Genomic DNA, 18,027 nt, shown 5'->3' on the forward strand with positions numbered 1-18,027 from the left:
TGTAAGTTCGCCACTCACTCCCCATCGACGTGTGCCAAGGGCATGATCCTTGGTGCTGACCTTGCCACGATCGCAGGAGGAGGACAGCAGCAGCAGGAGCCACCGAGGGCTACCCCCAACACGCCGCCTCCGTCAACCACGCCGCCCCGAGGGGCGTCCCCGGCAAGGGCGCCAAGCACCGAGCCTATGCACACGGAGGAGGAGGAGGCAGGCTTGGGCACCGGTGTTGGGGAACGTAGTAATTTCAAAAAATTTCCTACGCACACGCAAGATCATGGTGATGCATAGCAATGAGAGGGGAGAGTGTTGTCTATGTATCCTTGTAGACCGGAAGCGGAAGCGTTAGCACAACGCGGTTGATGTAGTCGTACGTCTTCACGGCCCGACCAATCAAGCACCGAAACTACGGCACCTCCGAGTTCTAGCACACGTTCAGATCAATGACGATCCCCGGACTCCAATCCAGCAGAATGTCGGGGAAGAGTTCCATCAGCACGACGGCGTGGTGACAATCTTGATGTTGTACCGTCGCAGGGCTTCGCCTAAGCACCGCTACAATATTATCGAGGATTATGGTGGAGGAGGGCATCACACACGGTTAATAGATCTCAAGGATCAATAGTTGTTTCTTTGGGGTGCCCCCTTGCACCCGTATATAAAGGAGCAAGGGAGGAGGAGGCCGGCCCTAGGAGGGGGCGCGCCAAGTGTGGAGTCCTACTAGGATTCCACCTCCCATATGGAATAGGAAAAGAGGAAGGGAAAAGGAGAAGGAAGGAAGGGGGCGCCCCCCTTCCCTAGTCCAATTTGGACTAGACCAAGGGGAGGGGTGCGGCCACCCTTGAGGCCCTTTTTCTTCTTTCCCGTATGGCCCAATAAGGCCCAATACTTATTCCCGTAACTCTCCGGTACTCTGAAAAATACCCGAATCACTCGGAACCTTTCCGATGTCCAAATATAATCGTCCAATATATCGATCTTTACGTCTCGACAATTTCGAGACTCCTCGTCATGTCTCCGATCTCATCCGGGACTCCGAACTCCTTCGGTACATCAAAACTCATAAACTCATAATATAACTGTCATCGAAACCTTAAGCGTGCGGACCCTACGGGTTTGAGAACAATGTAGACATGACCAAGACACGTCTCCGGTCAATAACCAATAGCGGAACCTGGATGCTCATATTGGCTCCCACATATTCTACGAAGATCTTTATCGGTCAGACCGCATAACAACATACGTTGTTCCCTTTGTCATCGGTATGTTACTTGCCCGAGATTCGATCGTCGGTATCTCAATACCTAGTTCAATCTCATTATCGACAAGTCTCTTTACTTGTTCCGTAATACATCGTCCTGCAACTAACTCATTAGTTGCAATGCTTGCAAGGCTTAAGTGATGTGCATTACCAAGAGGGCCTAGAGATACCTCTACGACAATCGGAGTGACAAATCCTGATCTTGAAATACGCCAACTCAACAAATACCTTCGGAGACACCTGTAGAGCACCTTTATAATCACCCAGTTACGTTGTGACGTTTGGTAGCACACAAAGTGTTCCTCCGGTAAACGGGAGTTGCATAATCTCATAGTCATAGGAACATGTATAAGTTATGAAGAAAGCAATAGCAACAAACTAAATGATCAAGTGCTAAGCTAATGGAATGGGTCAAGTCAATCACATCATTCTCCTAATGATGTGATCCCGTTAATCAAATGACAACTCATGTCTATGGCTAGGAAACATAACCATCTTCGATCAACGAGCTAGTCAAGTAGAGGCATACTAGTGACACTCTGTTTGTCTATGTATTCACACATGTATTATGTTTCCGGTTAATACAATTCTAGCATGAATAATAAACATTTATCATGAAATAAGGAAATAAATAATAACTTTATTATTGCCTATAGGGCATATTTCCTTCAGTCTCCCACTTGCACTAGAGTCAATAATCTAGTTCACATCGCCATCTGATTTAACATCAATAGTTCACATCACCATGTGATTAACACCCATAGTTTACATCGTCATGTGACCAACACCCAAAGGGTTTACTAGATTCAATAATCTAGCTAGTTCACATCGCTATGTGATTAACGCCCAAAGAGTACTAGGGTGTGATCATTTTTGCTTGTGAGAGAAGTTTAGTCAACGGGTCTGCCACATTCAGATCCATAAGTATTTTGCAAATTTCTATGTCAACAATGCTCTGCACTAAGCCACTCTAGCTAATTGCTCCCACTTTCAATATGTATCCAGATTGAGACTTTGAGTCATGTGGATCAGTGTCAAAACTTGCATCGACATAAACCTTTACGACGAACCTTTTGTCACCTCCATAATCGAGAAACATATCCTTATTCCACTAAGGATAATTTTGACCAATGTCCAGTGATCTACTCCTAGATCACTATTGTACTCCCTTGCCAAACTCAGGGCAGGGTATACAATAGGTCTGGTACACAGCATGGCATACTTTATAGAACCTATGGCTGAGGCATAGGGAATGACTTTCATTCTCTCTCTATCTTCTGCCGTGGTCGGGTTTTGATTCTTACTCAACTTCACACCTTGTAACACAGGCAAGAACTCCTTCTTTGACTGTTCCATTTTGAACTACTTCAAAATCTTGTCAAGGTATGTACTCATTGAAAAACTTATCAAGCATCTTGATCTATCTCTATAGATCTTGATGCTCAATATGTAAGCAGCTTCACCGAGGTCTTTCTTTGAAAAACTCCTTTCAAACATTCCTTTATGCTTTGCGGAATAATTCTACATTATCTCCGATCAACAATATGTCATTCACATATATTTATCAGAAATGTTGTAGTGCTCCCACTCACTTTCTTGTAAATACAGGCTTCACCGCAAGTCTGTATAAAACTATATGCTTTGATCAACTTATCAAAGCGTATATTCCAACTCCGAGATGCTTGCACCAGTCCTTAGATGGATCACTGGAGCTTGCATATTTTGCTAGCACCTTTAGGATTGACAAAACCTTCTGGTTGCATCATATACAACTCTTCTTTAATAAATCCATTAAGGAATGCAGTTTTGTTTATCCATTTGCCAGATTTCATAAAATGCGGCAATTGCTAACATGATTCGGACAGACTTAAGCATAGATACGAGTGAGAAACTCTCATCGTAGTCAACACCTTGAACTTGTCGAATTTTTTTTGCGACAATTCTAGCTTTGTAGATAGTAACACTACTATCACCGTCCATCTTCCTCTTGAAGATCCATTTATTTTTTATGGCTTGCTGATCATCAGACAAGTCAACAAAAGTCCACACTTTCTTCTCATACATGGATCCCATCTCAGATTTTATGGCCTCAAGCCATTTCGCGGAATCTGGGCTCATCATCGCTTCCTCATAGTTCATAGGCTCGTCATGGTCAAGTAACATGACCTCCAGAACAGGATTACCGTACCACTCTGGTGCGGATCTCATTCTGGTTTACCTACAAGGTTCGGTAGTAACTTGATCTGAAGTTTACATGATCATCATCATTAGCTTCCTCACTAATTGGTGTAGTAGTCACAGGAACAGATTTCTGTGATGAACTACTTTCCAATAAGGGAGCAGGTACAGTTACCTCATCAAGTTCTACTTTCCTCCCACTCACTTCTTTCGAGAGAAACTCCTTCTCTAGAAAGGATCCATTCTCAGCAATGAATATCTTGCCTTCGGATCTGTGATAGAAGGTGTACCCAACATTTTCTATTGGGTATCCTATGAAGATGCACTACTCCGATTTGGGTTTGAGCTTATCAGGTTGAAACTTTTTCACATAATCATTGCAACCTCAAACTTTAAGAAACGACAGCTTAGGTTTCTTGCCAAACCATAGTTCATACGGTGTCGTCTCAACAGATTTAGATGGTGCCCTATTTAATGTGAATGTAGCTATCTCTAATGCACAACCCCAAAATGATAGTGCTAAATCGGTAAGAGACATCATAGATCACACCATATCTAATAAAGTACGGTTACGATGTTCCGACACACCATTACACTGTAATGGTGTTCCAGGTGGCGTGAGTAGTGAAACTTTTTCACATTGTTTTAACTGAAGTCCAAACTCGTAACTCAAATATTTTACTTCTGCGATCATATCGTAGATACTTTTATTTTTGTTACGATGATTCTCCACTTCACTCTGAAATTCTTTGAACTTTAAATTCTTTGAACTTTTCAAATGTTTCAGATTTGTGTTTCATCAAGTAGATATACTCATATCTGCTCAAATCATCTGTGAAGATCAGAAAATAATGATACCTGCCGCGAGCCTCAATATTCATCGGACCACAAACATCAGTATGCATGATTTCCAACAAATCTGTTGCTCGCTCCATTGTTCCGGAGAACAGAGTCTTAGTCATCTTGCCCATGAGGCATGGTTCGCAAGCATCAACTGATTCATAATCAAGTGATTCCAAAAGCCCATCAGCATGGATTTTCTTCATGCGCTTTACACCAATATGACCTGAACGGCAGTGCCACAAATAAATTGCACCATCATTATTAACTTTGCATCTTTTGGTTTCAATATTATGAATATGTGTATCACTACGATCGAGATCCAACAAACCATTTTCACTAGGTGTATAACCATATAAGGTTTTATTCATGTAAACAGAACAACAATTTATTCTCTTACTTAAATGAATAACTGTATTGCAATAAACATGATCAAATCATATTCATGCTCAACGCAAACACCAAATAACACTTATTTAGGTTCAACACTAATCCCAAAAATATAGGGAGTGTACGATGATGATCATATCAATCTTGGAACCACTTCCAACACACATCGTCACTTCACCCTTAACTAGTCTATGTTCATTCTGCAACTCCCGTTTCGAGTTACTACTCTTAGCAACTGAACCAGTATCAAATACCGAGGGGTTGCTAGAAACACTAGTAAAATACACATCAATAATCTGTATATCAAATATACCTTTGTTCGCTTTGCCATCCTTTTTATCCGCCAAATACTTGGGGCAGTTCCGCTTCCAGTGACCAGTCCCTTTGCAGTAGAAGCACTTAGTCTCACGCTTAGGACCAGACTTGGGCTTCTTCACTTGAGCAGCAACTTGCTTGCCGTTCTTCTTGAAGTTCCCCTTCTTCCCTTTGCCCTTTTCTTGAAACTAGTGTTCTTGTCTACCATCAACACTTGATATTTTTCTTGATTTCTACCTTCGTCGATTTCAGCATCACGGAGAGCTTGGGAATCGTTTCCGTTATCCCTTGCATATTATAGTTCATCACGGAGTTCTACTAACTTGGTGATGGTGACTAGAGAATTCTGTCAATCACTATTTTATCTGGAAGATTAACTCCCACTTGATTCAAGCGACTGTAGTACCCAGAAAATCTGAGCACATGCTCACTTCTTGAGCTATTCTCCTCCATCTTTTAGCTATAGAACTTGTTGGAGACTTCATATCTCTCAACTCGGGTATTTGCTTGAAATATTAACTTCAACTCCTGGAACATCTCATATGGTCCATGACGTTCAAAACGTCTTTGAAGTCCCGATTCTAAGCCGTTTAAGCATGGTGCACTAAACTATCAAGTATTCATCATATTGAGCTAGCCAAATTTTCATAACATATGCATCTGCTCCTGCAATAGGTTTGTCACCTAGCGGTGCATCAAAGACATATTTCTTCTATGCAGCAATGAGGATAAACCTCAGATCACGGATCCAATCCGCATCATTGCTACTAACATCTTTCAACTTAGTTTTCTCTAGGAACATATCAAAAATAAAACAGGGGAGCTAAACGCGAGCTATTGATCTACAACATAGATATGCTAATACTACCAGGACTAAGTTCATGATAAATTAAAGTTCAATTAATCATATTACTTAAGAACTCCCACTTAGATAGACATCCCTCTAATCCTCTAAGTGATCACGTGATCAAAATCAACTAAACCATGTCCGATCATCACGTGAGATGGAGTAGTTTCAATGGTGAACATCACTATGTTGATCATATCTACTATATGATTCACGCTCGACCTTTCGGTCTCCGTGTTCCGAGGCCACATCTGTTATATGATAGGCTCGTCAAGTTTAACCTGAGTATTCCACGTGTGCAACTGTTTTGCACCTGTTGTATTTGAACATAGAGCCTATCACACCCGATCATCACGTGGTGTCTCAGCACGAAGAACTTTCGCAACGGTGCATACTCAGGGAGAACACTTATACTTTGATAATTTAGTGAGGGATCATCTTATAATGCTACCGTCAATCAAAGCAAGATAAGATGCATAAAAGATAAACATCACATCCAATCAATATAAGTGATATGATATGGCCATCATCATCTTGTACTTATGATCTCCATCTCCGAAGTACCGTCATGATCACCATCGTCACCGGTGTGACACCTTGATCTCCATCGTAGCATCGTTGTCGTCTCGCCAATCTTATGCTTCCACGACTATCGCTACCGCTTAGTGATAAAGTAAAGCATTATAGCACGATTGCATTGCATACAATAAAGCGACAACCATATGGCTCCTGCCAGTTGCCGATAACTGGGTTACAAAACATGATCATCTCATACAATAAAATTTAGCATCATGTCTTGACCATATCACATCACAACATGCCCTGCAAAAACAAGTTAGACGTCCTCTACTTTGTTGTTGCAAGTTTTACATGGCTGCTACGGGCTTAGCAAGAACCGTTCTTACCTACGCATCAAAACCACAATGATAGTTTGTCAAGTTGGTGTTGTTTTAACCTTCGCAAGGACCGGGCGTAGCCACACTTGGTTCAACTAAAGTTGAAGAAACTGACACCCGCCAGCCACCTGTGTGCAAAGCACGTCGGTAGAACCAGTCTCGCGTAAGTGTACGCGTAATGTCGGTCCAGGCCGTTTCATCCAACAATACCGCCGAACCAAAGTATGACATGCTGGTAAGTAGTATGACTTATATCGCTCATAACTCACTTGTGTTCTACTCGTGCATAACATCAATGCATAAAACCTAGGCTCTGATACCACTGTTGGGGAACGTAGTAATTTCAAAAAAATTCCTACTCACACGCAAGATCATGGTGATGCATAGCAACCAGAGGGGACAGTGTTGTCTACGTGCCCTCGTAGACCGGAAGCGGAAGCATTAGCACAACGCGGTTGATGTAGTCGTACGTTTTCACGGCCCGACCGATCAAGCACCGAAACTACGGCACCTCCGAGTTCTAGCACACGATCAGCTCGATGACGATCCCTGGACTCTGATCCAGCAAAATGTCAGGGAAGAGTTCCGTCAGCACGACGGCGTGGTGACGATCTTGATGTTCTACCGTCGCAGGGCTTCGTCTAAGCACCACTACAATATTATAGAGGATTATGGTGGAGGGGGCACCACACACGGCTAATAGATCTCAAGGATCAATTGTTGTTTCTTTGGGGTGCCCCCTTGCACCCGTATATAAAGGAGCAAGGGAGGAGGAGGCCGGCCCTAGGAGGGGGCGCGCCAAGTGTGGAGTCCTACTAGGACTCCCTAGTCCTAGTAGGATTCCACCTCCCATATAGAATAGGAAAAGAGGAAGGGAAAAGGAGAAGGAAGGAAGGGGGCGCCCCCCTTCCCTAGTCCAATTCGGACCAGACCAAGGGGAGGGGTGCGGCCACCCTTGAGGCCCTTTTTCTTCTTTCCCGTATGGCCCAATAAGGCCCAATACGTATTCCCGTAACTCTCCGGTACTCCAAAAAATACCCGAATCACTCGGAACCTTTTCGATGTCCGAATATAATCGTCCAATATATCGATCTTTACGTCTTGACCATTTCGAGACTCCTCGTCATGTCTCCGATCTCATCTGGGACTCCGAACTCCTTCGGTACATCAAAACTCATAAACTCATAATATAACTGTCATCGAAACCTTAAGCGTGCGGACCCTACGGGTTCGAGAATATTGTAGACATGACCGAGACACGTCTCCGGTCAATAACCAATAGCGGAACCTGGATGCTCATATTGGCTCCCACATATTCTACGAAGATCTTTATCGGTCAGACCGCATAACAACATACGTTGTTCCCTTTGTCATCGGTATGTTACTTGCCCGAGATTCGATCGTCGGTATCTCAATACCTAGTTCAATCTCATTACCGGCAAGTCTCTTTACTCATTCCGTAATACATCATCCTGCAACTAACTCATTAGTTGCAATTCTTGCAAGGCTTAAGTGATGTGCATTACCGAGAGGGCCCAGAGATACCTCTACGACAATCGGAGTGACAAATCCTAATCTTGAAATACGCCAACTCAACAAATACCTTCGGAGACACCTGTAGAGCACCTTTATAATCACCCAGTTACGTTGTGATGTTTGGTAGCACACAAAGTGTTCTGCCGATAAACGGGAGTTGCATAATCTCATAGTCATAGGAACATATATAAGTTATGAAGAAAGCAATAGCAACAAACTAAACGATCAAGTGCTAAGCTAATGGAATGGGTCAAGTCAATCACATCATTCTCCTAATGATGTGATCCCGTTAATCAAATGACAACTCATGTCTATGGCTAGGAAACATAACCATCTTCGATCAATGAGCTAGTCAAGTAGAGGCATACTAGTGACACTCTGTTTGTCTATGTATTCACACATGTATTATGTTTCCGGTTAATACAATTCTAGCATGAATAATAAACATTTATCATGAAATAAGGAAATAAATAATAACTTTATTATTGCCTCTAGGGCATATTTCCTTCAACCGGCGGCCACACCTCGGCGCCTGATGCTGGCGGAGAGGGGGCCTCTGCTTCCCAGCCCGGCACGGGTAAGCCACTCGCCTTCCATCCCTTCTCTTTTGTTCTTCTTAAATCATGGTCTTGGCTTCACTTCACCCCCCTTCCGATACCCAGATCCTCTCCTAGCGGACCTGGAGGACCTGGACACCGTCATCGAGGATGTCGCCAAAAATGCCGCGATGGAGGCTGAGAAGACCGCCGCCGAAGAGGCCGCCAAGGGTGCAGCCGAGGACGCCGCCAAGGGGCCTGTCGGGGAGCCCGGTAAGGATACTGCCGAGGAGGCCGACAAGGGACCTTCCGGGGAGGCCGGCGAGCCCGTTGCCGAGGAGGAGGGGGCTGATGACCAGCCTTCCTCCTCTACTGCCTCTGGCTCTGGCAGGTACCTGAGGGTGAGCGACGACCTCTTCGTCCACCTACCAGGGTCATCGAGCTCCAGGGCGCCCATCGAGGGAGAGGTGTTCGACGAAGAGGTGCTTGCCGCCGCCGGGCTCAAGGTTGTTGACGAGCCGAGCGCCGGTGGCGATGGTTCTCAGGAGGAGCGGCTTCTCCAGGCCATGGGTGCCAACTTCCGGAAGCTCCAGGCGCTCCACCGCGCCCTCCTGGACAAGGCCAAGTCTAGGGCGGCAACGGTGGACAAGGCGGAGGCGGACCTCAAGGTACGCGTCGCCGAGACGCAGACTTGATTCCGCCAAGCTTGTGAGGAGCTGAAGGTCGCCCAGGGCGAGCTGGCCAAGCGTGAGGTGGAGCTCACCATGAAGCAGGCGGACATTGAGAAGGTCCAGGAGATGGCGGAGAGGTTGGCCGCCGCAGCCGAGGCCGCTCGAGCCCAGCACCCACACACTTCGTCTTCCTCCAGAAAAAATCATCCATCAGCTCCAGAGCCTGAGCCGTAGCCACCACTTGACCCTCACCGCCAGTCTGTTTATCAGTGGGATCCGGAGGAGATCGCTAACCAGTGGGACCCTGAGGATCCCCCTCAGTACACCGAAGAGGGCAACTTTGATCCGTGGGCATAGACCAACTTAATTAGGCCAAAAGCCTAAGCTTGGGGGAGTACGTATTTCTCACCGACATTACATTCATGTTCACACACTCATGCCAGTTGTCGGTGCTCATACTTTTTCATTGTATCATACATGCTAGTTTATTTTCTGTTTTAAGCTTTCTTCTTGTGTGTTGAAAACCCTTAAGAAAAACAAAAAAATTAGTTGTAGCTTTTAGCTAGTTTACTTTTCATGCTTGTAGTAATAGTAATTAAAAAGAAAACCCAAAAAGATTTCTCGTTCTTCTTTTGCTTGTTGGGAGCTTTCCCGTGTAAATAGTTTTGTTTCTTTTCTTTGGGGGTCGAGAGGAGAAGACCATGATGAAAATGTTGAAGTGGCTCTCATATGCATTATTGTTGATCTAACAAAGAGCCCATATTACCTTGTCTTCTCCCTTGAATTGAATGCTTGCAGATTCCAGCTTAGTCCAATGCAAGTGCACTATTATTATTATCCACACTATTCGACTGTGCAAGTGAAAGGCAATAATGACGATATATGATGGACTGATTGAGATGAGAAAAGCTGGTATGAACTCGACCGCTCTTGTTTTTGTAAATATGATTAGTTCACCGTTCCTGATTCACCCTATTATGAATGAAACATGTTTGCAATGACAATTAGAGATTATAGTTGCTCATGCCATGCTTAATTTGCTAGGAGTTTATAATGGTTTACCTTGCATGCCAACATGCTATTAAAATGGTTGTGATGTGGTATGATAGGGTGGTATCCTCCTTTGAACGATTCGAGTGGCTTGACTTAGCACATGTTCACGCATGTAGTTGAAACAAAATCAACATAGCCTCCACGATATTTATGTTCATGGTGAATTATATCCTACTCATGCTTGCATTCAGTGTTGATTAATTTTAATGCATTTTCATGACTGTTGTCGCTCTCTAGTTGGTCGCTTCCCAGTCTCTTTCTAGCCTTCACTTGTACTAAGCGGGAATACTGCTTGTGCATCCAACTCCATAAACCCCAAAAGTTGTCCCATATGAGTCCACCTTACCTTCCTATGCGGAATCTACCTGCCATTCCAAGTAAATTTGTATGTGCCAAACTCTAAACCTTCAAATGAAATTCTGTTTTGTATGCTCGAATAGCTCATGTATCAACCAGGGTTGTCTGTATCTTCCATGCTAGGCGGGTTATTCTCAAGAGGAGTGGACTCCGCTCTTCACTCACGAGAAAATGGTTGGTCACGGGGATGCCCAGTCCCATGCTCAAATCAAATCAAAATAATTGCAAACAAAACTCCCCCAGGATTGTTGTTAGTTGGAGGAACCCGTTGTTTCAGGCAAGCCATGGATCGATGCTTGTTGGTGGTGGGGGAGTATAAACTTTACCATTCTGCTTGGGAACCGCCTATAATGTGTGTAGCATGGAAGATATCGAGATCTCTGGTTGTTATGATGACAATGAAAGTATACCGCTCAAAATATTATTCATCTCTATTTCAAAACCGAGCTCTGGCACCTCTACAAATCTCTGCTTCCCTCTACGAAGGGCCTATCTATTTACTTTTATGTTGAGTCATCATCCTCTTATTAAAAAGCACCAGTTGGAGAGCACCGCTGTCATTTGCATGTATTACTATTAGTTTATATTGAGTATGACTGTGACTGGATCTCTTTTACCATGAATTACAATTTCTCGTCAGCCCTTGATCTTCAGGGGTGCTCTGCATTTATGTTTTGCGTTCTCAGAAAGGTCTAGTGAGATACCCTCTTGTTATATCATATTATGATTGTTTTGAGAAAGTGTTGTCATCCGAGATTTACTATTATTGCTCGCTAGTTGATTATGCCATTGATATGAGTAAACATGAGACCTAAATGTTATTCTGAATATGGTTAGTTCATAATCTTTGCTGAAAACTTGAATGCTGGCTTTACATATTTACAACAACAAGAGCAAATAGAGTTTGTAAAAGTTTTTCTTTATCACTTTCAGTTGATCAACTGAATTGCTTGAGGACAAGCAAACGTTTAAGCTTGGGGGAGTTGATATGTCTCCATCGTATCTACTTTTCCAAACACTTTTGCCCTTGTTTTGGACTCTAACTTGCATGATTTGAATGGAACTAACCCGGACTGATGCTGTTTTCAGCAGAATTGCCATGGTGTTATTTTTGTGCAGAAATAAAAGTCCTCGGAATGACCTGAAAATCAACGGAGAATATTTTTGGAATATATAAAAAATACTGGAGAAAGAATCAAGACCAGGGTGCCCACACCCTATCCACGAGGGTGGGGGCGCGCCTACCCCCCTAGGCACGCCCCCTGCCTCGTGGGCCCCCTGGTGCTCAACCGACCTCAACTCCAACTCCATATATTCACGTTCGGGGAGAAAAAATCAAAGAGAAGGATTCATCGCGTTTTATGATACGGAGCCGCCGCCAAGCCCTAATCTATCTCGGGAGGGCTGATCTAGAGTCCGTTCGGGGCTCCGAAGAGGGGAATCTGTCGCCATCATCATCATCAACCTTCCTCCATCACCAATTTCATGATGCTCACTGCCGTGCGTGAGTAATTCCATCATAGGCTTGCTGGACGGTGATGCGTTGGATGAGATTTATCATGTAATTGAGTTAGTTTTGTTAGGGTTTGATCCCTAGTATCCACTATGTTCTGAGATTGATGTTGCTATGACTTTGCTATGCTTAATGCTTGTCACTAGGGCCCGAGTGCCATGATTTCAGATCTGAACCTATTATGTTTTCATGAATATATGTGAGTTCTTGATCCTATCTTGCGAGTCTATAGTCACCTATTATGTGTTATGATCCGTTAACCCCGAAGTGACGATAATCGGGATACTTACCGGTGATGACCGTAGTTTGAGGAGTTCATGTATTCACTAAGTGTTAATGCTTTGGTCCGGTACTCTATTAAAAGGAGGCCTTAATATCCCTTAGTTTCCAATAGGACCCCGCTGCCACGGGAGGGTAGGACAAAAGATGTCATGCAAGTTCTTTTCCATAAGCACGTATGACTATATTCGGAATACATGCCTACATTACATTGATGAACTGGAGCTAGTTCTGTGTCACCCTATGTTATAAATGTTGCATGAGGAATCACATCCGACATAATTATCCATCACTGATCCATTGCCTATGAGCTTTTCATATATTGATATTTGCTTATTTACTTTTCAGTTGTTACTGTTACAATCACTATAAAACCAAAACTATTACTTTGGCTACCGTTATCGCTACTATCATATTACTTTGCTACTAAATACTTTGCTGCAGATATTAAGTTTCCAGATGTGGTTGAATTGACAAATCAGATGCTAATACTTGAGAATATTCTTTGACTCCCCTTGTGTCGAATCAATAAATTTGGATTGAATACTCTACCCTCCAAAACTGTTCCGATCCCCTATACTTGTGGGTTATCAATGCTGGATAGCGATCGATGTGTGGAGTAATAGTAGTAGATGCAGAATTATTTCGGTCTACTTGTCGCGGACGTGATGCCTATATACATGATCATACCTAGATATTCTCATAACTATGCGATTTTCTATCAATTGCTCGACAGTAATTTGTTCACCCACCGTAGATTTTGCTATCTTGAGAGAAGCCACTAGTGAAACCTATGGCAACCGGGTCTATCTTCCATCATATTATTTTCCTATCAACTTGTTATTTCTATTTTGCAATCTTTATTGTCCAATCTATACAACAAAAATACCAAAAATATTTATCTTATTATCTCTATCATCTCCCACTTTCGTAAGTGACCGTGAAGGGATTGACAACCCCTTTATTGCATTGGTTGCGAGGTTCTTGTTTGTTTGTGCAGGTACTAGGTGACTTGCGTGTTACCTCCTACTGGATTGATACCTTGGTTCTCAAAACGGAGGGAAATACTTACGCTACTTTGCTGCATCACCCTTTCCTCTTCAAGGGAAAACCAACGCATGCTCAAGAGGTAGCAGCAATCAATGAATAATAATTTAAGAAGAGACATAGGAAATGATGCAAAAAAATGCACCTTACTCCACTTGAAACTGTAGGTGCATCACTTGTTGGGGCCTGCACTTCTTCACACTGAAGATCTGCTATAGGAGAAGATGTAGCATTTTGAAGATCTGCTATAGGAGCATCTATAGCATTTTCAAGTTCTGTAGTAGCATCTGTAGCTTCATCAACAACATTTGTAGCATCTGTTGTAGCTAAAGGATCATCTGTTGCATTTTCAGCCCCCAGTGTTCTTCTTCCCCAAAAGCTGGGTCAATAGACTCTTTGCAATGACTGCCATGATGACCAACTCTTCCACACCTACCACATTTCTTCCTCCTTCCTCCAAGTCCTTTTTCCTCAGATTTGGTCCTAATTCTTGTCTTCCTAGGTCTACCAGGGGGCCTATTTTGCAATGGAGCAGACAGTTTAAACCTTGGATCTACTACATCCCACTGTTGCTTGCCCCCCGTTGTAGGCAAATTTTTAGCATAAGTAGCATTGAACTTAGCAACAAAAAATAACTCATGTACATATCGATCAATTTCACTGACTGGACCTCTCATTGAGGTAATAAAATACAAAGCATGTATGTAGGGTTGTCTAGTTATCTGTCACTTTCTACAACTACAAGCCCTTGCTTCCAAATTAATTGGATATCTCCACTCCCTCTTTTCCTTGTCAACTGGAGTGATCTCTACCTCATATGTGCTTCTTTTCACTATTTCCATATCAAGGTCCTTAGATTTTGCATGAAGCATTTTCATGACTTTGGGGATTCTGATGTGCCTAGTGAATGTTGCAGCAACAATCTACTGTCTGGGGTCAAACTTTTCCATTATAAACTGTCTTATTTTTTCAAGCAATTCCACAATGTGTATACCCTTCCACCTCTCAATTTTTGAATTGAAGGACTCGGCTAGATTGTTGTTAACATAATCTACCTTGAAAATTTCATTGAATAGTGACGTTGCTCATAGCTTGTTGTGATGCTCATCTAAGTATTCCTTCACACCAGCCTTGGTGTACAACTGCCTAAGATGGTAGTTGTGTTTCTTTATGCTATATATGTCAATGAACATGACCATAAATTTTCATCAAAGAATTTCCCTCTAAACTTCTTTGAGAAATTTGCTGCCAAATGCCTCATGCATTCTTTGTGCTCCACTCCTGGGAAAACAGCTTCTACTGCAGTCTCTAGTCCTTTGCATGCATCTGTGTGGATAACAAGACATGGTGGGTGTCCTAGAAGTTTTCTTAAATTCTGGAAAAAAACCAAGTCCAAGTCTCTATGTTTTCAATCTTTAGAACTCCATATGCAACTGGGAAGATCCAGTTGCAAGCATCCATAGCACATGCACTAACGAGTTCTCCTCTAAATCTGCCATTAATGCAGTGGCATCTACTGCAAGATAAGGCCTACATCCATTCAAAAGAAACATGCCAACATGCTTTGAAAGAAACAAACACTCTCCTAAAGCACTCTTTATGCCTGGTTTTCCCATTTATTTTGTACTCTACAGTGTGTTTATCAATGCTTACTACACTGCCAGGAGATGCTTTCTCCACCTCTGCTTGAAAGTGTACAACAACTGGAAAGAGCCAGTCCACTTACCATAGATATTGTCAAGTGTCATTTGCTTCCCATAAAAAACTATCATGTATGGAACTGCCATGCCATACTTCTTCTTCAGATTTTTCTGCACTTGTGTTGGACCCACTTCAAAATCCTCTAAAACCCAGTTCTTCACTGCATCAACCACCCATCTGCTCTTAGCTGACCTTAATATTTGCCTCCTGTTGACACTTGGACATGTATGAGCAGTTTTGTTCACCTTAACCTGCATACATGAAAATCCAGACACATGTCAGAACCAGATGTGTTTCAATCAAACAAAATGTGACTTACTATACATGCCCTGTTAGTAGCTAAAGTTGATACCTGAAATAGTGTGCTATGTCTCATTAAGGAGGCATGCACCCTCCATTGACACCTCTTATAAGCACAATGTACTGTCAACCTAGTACTGTCACTCTTGTCTATCACATATTCACTTTGAGTTTTTATTAAGAAAGTTGCAAGAGCATTCCTACAGTCTAAAGCATTGGAAAAAATAGTTCCCTCTTTTAAAGAAGGATCATCTCTATTGTATTGCACATCTAGTCTTTCCTCATCAGATGTCTCAAAATATCCCATGTCCATGTCCTCCTCCTTCTCATCTTCACCTGCCTTAGCAAACATACCTTCTCGTGGTGGAACATAATCATCATCCCTCTCATCTTTCTCCTTGCCCTTCTTCCTTGTAACAAACTGTGGAAATAGCTTTTCATCCTCATCATTAGTAGGCCAATCATTAGGTAGTCCCTCTTCAATGTAGGGATCAGTGGAATCTCTGATAATAGTGGGACCTACATGCCTAGGAACTTCTTCAGTAGGTGTTCCTAGTACCTGCATTGAGCTATCTCCTACTTCTCTAACTCTATTCCGAGCAATTGTTTTTCTGCCCCTGGATTGGCTGCTCCCTCCTCTACCTCTAGAACTAGACTGTGATCTTGTTCTCTGCTATCTGGTTGTCCTCTTTTCCTTTGTATGACACTGGTTTCAAGTTTGGCAGGGAAATAATCATGTATTTTAAACATGATCCCCAGCTCATCATCACATTGGACAGGGACCCAAGATGATTTATCAATGTCACAGTACCTGAATTCCACTGCATCATGTAGTACCCATGGATATTTAGTGCATATGGCAGATCTAAAACTGGTTAAACGTCCATCCACTGTCAATAACAAAAGGAAATGAGAAGCCTATATTGGCTGCTTTTGTTCCAACAGGACCTAGAAGTGTGGTTTTCATTCTACATTCCATCCCAATTGCTCTATCGGGATCAATCCTATGATAACCATGGAAAACACAAAGAGGACCGAACGCCATGAGCAGTATGAACTAGGTCAACAGATTAAACTACAAGGACAAATCCAACTATGAATGCCATGAGGATGCAGCTGATTTGAAATGAAAAACTTACCCTGCCGAAGAATCGTCCCCCGAAGATTTCTTCTCTTGTTGCGGTGTGCTCCATGGTTGGCCGCCGCCACCAAGACCACTGTTGTCGTCCATCTCCTGGCCCCGATGTGTCCTTCCAGCCGCAACAGAGTGCACCATGAATCAGATTCGAAGCTCCACCGCGACCGTCATCAATCGATCCAACCTTGCTTGATTGGGATCGATCGAGCTAGGGTTAGGGTTACGGGGCGAGGCGATTTGTGGCGGATTAAGAGCGTGCGGCTCAGGGAGGGAGTGAGAGTGAGAGAGAGAGTGAGCCGGTAAATGGGGCCCACATGTAAGGACGGAGGGGAAAAAATGTCAAAGAAACGACCAGTTAGAGGTGAAGCAACCTTGACTGGACGGAAACAGCATGGAAGGGCATTTCTGTAAGTGCACATGATGGCACAAGGGCAAATTTGACCAGGCTTCGAAATTAGGGGCAAATATGAGTAGTGGGTTCCAGTTAAGGGCTTAGATGTAAAATACCCTTTCTGTTTACACCAATGGCAATCATGTGTTTGTCCATGCTTTGCTTGTGGTATAGCCTTCATCCTATCAAATCTGACAGGTTCAGATCCGAGTGTATCATGTTTTACAAGAATTCATATTTTGTATGTAATTGGCTTTGTATGTATTGAATCATTGGCAGGACCTTTGATTCCTTAGACTGAGCTATGGAACGATACCAAGTTCATAAACGAACTATTGATTCATCACCCTCCAAAGTTGCTTCTAAAGCGACAACATACTCAGTCTATCGTTATAGAATTCACCACAGTAATTTTCTTGGACCAGTTTACTATGCCACCAATTATTGTATGACACAAATCACTTGATTGAAATCAAAAATCGCTTGGAGCACCGATGAAGATTTTATCAATGTAACTACTTACAATGAGATTGTATTGATGTAACTGCTTACAACAATCTCTTCATTTTCTTTGTATGTGAGAAACATGTCGTCTTTCTTATATTAGTCCTTAACAACATTCCTAATGTTGTTATATGAGCAAAAATTTGATCAATCTGGTAAGTTACTCACAACTTACTTGGAGAACTCGACATATCTGGTTCTTGACATGCCATGGGATATATGATTAACACAAGTGTGAGTAAAATCTCAATTATGTATTTCACTCATCAATATATCG

The sequence above is a fragment of the Triticum aestivum genome, chromosome 2A (assembly GCF_018294505.1).
Source record: "Triticum aestivum cultivar Chinese Spring chromosome 2A, IWGSC CS RefSeq v2.1, whole genome shotgun sequence".
Taxonomy (NCBI): Eukaryota; Viridiplantae; Streptophyta; class Magnoliopsida; order Poales; family Poaceae; genus Triticum; species Triticum aestivum.